The 4,200-nt window shown below is 36.8% G+C and overlaps 1 long non-coding RNA gene across 1 annotated transcript; it reads left to right on the top strand.

The window, feature by feature from the left end:
- Positions 1 to 842: 842 nt before the first annotated feature.
- LOC130139822 (uncharacterized) lies at positions 843 to 3,640 on the top strand. The gene is made up of 5 exons (XR_008817885.1): positions 843 to 1,595; positions 1,682 to 1,821; positions 1,899 to 1,938; positions 2,049 to 2,512; positions 3,107 to 3,640. It is a non-coding gene; the product is annotated as an uncharacterized LOC130139822 (long non-coding RNA).
- Positions 3,641 to 4,200: the final 560 nt, after the last annotated feature.

A 4,200-nucleotide genomic window follows, 5' to 3' on the forward strand; every position in this document is an offset into this window, starting at 1 on the left:
CAAGTTTTGCAAAGCTGCTTTTCCATTTGAATTTAGGATGATTGGCTGTTTTGCATCAAGCGGTGCTCTCACCCTTTTATAAGGACGGGTGGATGATTGTTGAATGACCGAAAATAAGGAGCGTCCCTACAAATAAGGAGGATTGTTCTACATAAGTAAGATGGTCCCTACAAAATAAGGAGGGTTCCTACAAAATAAGTTCAATGACCTCACTACAAAATAAGGATCGTCGGGTCTTGTATACAGCTCAAGCTCAAGACATAAATTTAACAATTCTTTTGATTGATTTCAATGGAGCGGAACATGAGAGATTATGATGGAGTGCAATCTTTCATTTCTTATTTTATTGAAAATTGGCTTGAAATTATCTGCGTTCGGTGCAGTGTAGACTTGCATATGGATGTAAGTGCCATGGTTGACATAGTCCATAATCATCTTGTATTTGAGATCCCTTTTGGTTCCGAGAGCTGTTTGTACATGGCGTCAACTTTTTGGGCTCTTTTTGCAGATGGGTTCGCACCCCCTTGGTGCCCTATAGTTGATTTTTTTATCAATCAAAGAGAGAATACCACCATTAGATTCTAGAATTGATAAGATCGAGTCAAACCATGGATAATTGTTCTAAGATTGAATTATTTGCACTTGGTTGTGTTGGAATTGAGCTTTTGTTATCTATCTAAAACACAAATTCTGTATTCTTGGGGATGCCCCTAAGCTGCTGTACTTCATCTGGTTTATATTACTTACATTCACACAAAAAAAAAAAAAAAATAAAACACAAATTCTGTTTCCGAATACTTTAAAAAACTTTGTTAGATGGCGAATTCTTCATTCATAATTCATATTGTGGGCTCAGTCAAATTTTGATTTTCTTTCGAACTTTTCTTTAGATTGAGTATCTTAACTTGCTTGATACTTTTAAGTGCAGTTTGATCCTTCCGTCACCTACTGTTGCTTCTTTGAAATGTTGAAATTGCAATCTGGCAATCTCCTCTTTTTAAAGTTTTTCTCGATTGAGTATATTTAGATGATAAGATTTAAATGTTTACTTACTACTTATGTGAAAGCGGAAAAAATAGACTTCACTTTATCATACATATGTTTGGTCACATCATTTAAGTGAGTCCACTTAGCATGGCCACTCCACATTTAAAGGAGCAAGTACTGGTAGGTCACAAAAGGATCAAATTCAGAAATCAAGCAAGTTAAAGGAATCTATTGCAAGAGAAAAAGGATGATGAAATTGAAGAAGACAAAGGGTACAAGTCAAGAGTACTAAACTAGACTTAATCTAGAATTAAATGATATAGGCTATTGAGTCCTTTCACTATTCGCTCTAAAATTGCTGATATGGCTAATGGTGCCTGTGGTGCTTTTCTGTCTTGTTACTGCTCACTAGACAAGTTTTGTGGTTTAACATATAATATATTCACTTCTCCAAAAGTTATGGTTTTGTATGGGATATTATCCTTGACATTGATGTTTTACGAACCGAGCTGCAAGTGGAGGGTGCACGTCTATTTGATATATGTGATCAAGTCTAATTTATTGCACGAAGGCTATTCAGTATAGGTACAATGGATGCGCTCACAAAGGTGAAATTTCTGGACTTTGGCATGAGTAGTGGGTGGGTTTTTTATCATAAATACCAACTTCTTTTTTTTTATGAGTAAATGTGCAGAAGAGTTTGTTATAACCCCACGAAACCAAAGATATCATACACCCTTCCAGTATTGAAGCTGTTAGGGACCTGCGTATCTCACCTTTTAATGGCAGTCTTGCAGTTTTTGCTTCATTGGGGAAGACATTATCAGTTCTCAGGTAATGTTCTCAGTGGATGCTTGTTCTTTCTTCTTTGGCCTCGTTTGACAAATTTAGTTTTGTTTAGTCTCTTGTAGTCTTAAAAGCAACAACATCATCCTCGCCTATGACATTCTGGTAAGCATATTGTCTCTAGCTATGTCCTGTTTTTCTCCTGTCCAGGTTATTAGACTTCGGGTCATCAATGTTTCTGTATATTTCACGTTATTGTGGTAATATTTGTGCAGAAATTTACAAATGAAGTAAATGAGACCTTTCAACATCAACAGCACCATCGGAGGGATTAATAATATCTTCAATAGTCACTACGAAGATCACTGTCCGATTATTTCAGGCATGTCTTAGCTTTCTTTCCTTGGGAGTATTCGAACTATTGTAATTTAATTTATTTAAAATATCAGCCTCACTTCTTATCTGTAAACTTTCAGGTGAATTTTATTGTGAATGTATGATTTATATTCTAAGGAATGCAAACATGTGTGCGCACTGACATGCACATGTACATGCGCCTCTGCTCAGGTACATACTAATAAGCTCAGGTCCATGAGGAATACTATAGCCATTCTATAACTCGGTTCCAGTCATCCTCCACTCAAGGATTGTTATTTTACTGAAGTTTTGCTTCGTGGAAGAAAAAAAGCAAAAACTTGAACTGGTCCAATCACTCGAGAGTCTGCAGTTGATGAGCATGGTTAGTAAATGCAGTTAATATGCGTAAGACCTACTTTTGGGCCCTAATTGTTTAGGAGTAGAGTATCTGACCAATTATGCATTCAAGTTCTTAGTTTCTGTTGCTCGGAAGCAGGAATCAAACTTCTGGACCAAATATTAACCATGACAGACCACTGATTCAACTGCAAATACATCTGCAATTGAGTTTCTGTCGTGATGTTTAACCTAATTTAGTGCCTTCACCAGTTGCTACTGTTCATGTTCTGCCTTCCTCTATAATCGGTTTGTATTTCTTCCTTTGTATGAAGCATGGCTGGTCTGTGCTATCCATAACTCTATTTGGCATCTGAATGCTCTTTCAGTCATCGCACTCTGCCCCCAATCCCCAACTAAAAGGCAGGGTATGTTTTGGGGTATGTGTGTATGGACCTATTTACACCTCAATTGTATCTTGACACTGCTTTTCCAGGCTGCTGCTTGTTCATGTTCATTGGATCTCAATAAATAAAGTCACCTATATGCAGGCATACATGTCTGACTGCTCCTATTCTTTCCTTTGTTTTCAAAGATACGTCAGTGCATCGTGAGATTTATTCTCTTGTCTATCTTGCAGAATGGAATGCTTTTGGTATTTGACATGCACCGAACTCTGAAGCCTATAAAATTCCGCTGGATCTCTCCTTGCGAATTTCATGGTCGCGGCTGCTCCTATGATCTTTTTTCCCTGTTGCTTGATGCACCCCGACACCCTCTTCTCTTGACCTAGTCAAGATTTCACCGACTTTCTTCTGCTCGGACATATTATCTGAGCAGTCTCTTTTGATACCTCTTGGCTGTCTGCCAAAAGTCTCGAACCCCTCCTCGCTTTCCTTTCTTTCTTCCTTCACGGCACAGTCACCAGCAAACTGTTTCTCTTTCTCCGCATTTTCCTCCTGCATATCATCTTGAAAAATCCAAACCATGACTGGTCATGTGAGCATGACTGGTAGCTCGATCTGAAGTTGAGACCTGGTATTTTATGGCCGTTATTAGTTAGTGCAAACGAAGCTGCAGTGTCAGTTTGTTAGGTCTTGTGCTTACTGTTGTAACCAATGGGCTGAAACTGCAATCAATCATCTGTTTAAGCGATGTTCTAGGTATGGTTTCCTTCACATCTCGCTCCTCTGCTGATTCCATATTCCCTATTTATGGATGTATTGACAAAAATATCAAAATAATATCTTAGTAGGAAGCTCTCTTCTTATTCTATAAAATATCAGTTTATATTTGTACAATGAGATCAAATATAAGTGTGTAAGGCAGAAAAAGAGAGAGTTGCATTCAAATTTTCACTTATGACAAATCAAAGTTGAAAGATATAATTGCATTAATAGGTGCTTCAATAATATAACATTTTGCGTGATAAATAAAAAGAAGTCAAATATTTTATTACTCTATAATACAAATAGAATTAAGAATGTATCATGCATGTACAACATAGTTTTTGTATAGAATCATTTTTTTCATCAATGAAGAGTGACGGAGACATAGACTAGAAGTACGTCAAAAGAATAGATATTTTTTTAGGGTTAATAATACGAAAAACTCCAAACTAGTACACCATTGATAAATTTACCTAAAACTAATTTTTGGATTACCAAAAACCCCAAACTGGTATACCCATGACAAATTTACCCTCCGTTAGTTTCCGTTAAATTTTACTATCAA

Source organism: Syzygium oleosum, unplaced genomic scaffold, assembly GCF_021117445.2.
Source record: "Syzygium oleosum isolate NSW1041296 unplaced genomic scaffold, Sole_v2.1 Sole_v2.14, whole genome shotgun sequence".
In the NCBI taxonomy this organism is placed as follows: Eukaryota; Viridiplantae; Streptophyta; class Magnoliopsida; order Myrtales; family Myrtaceae; genus Syzygium; species Syzygium oleosum.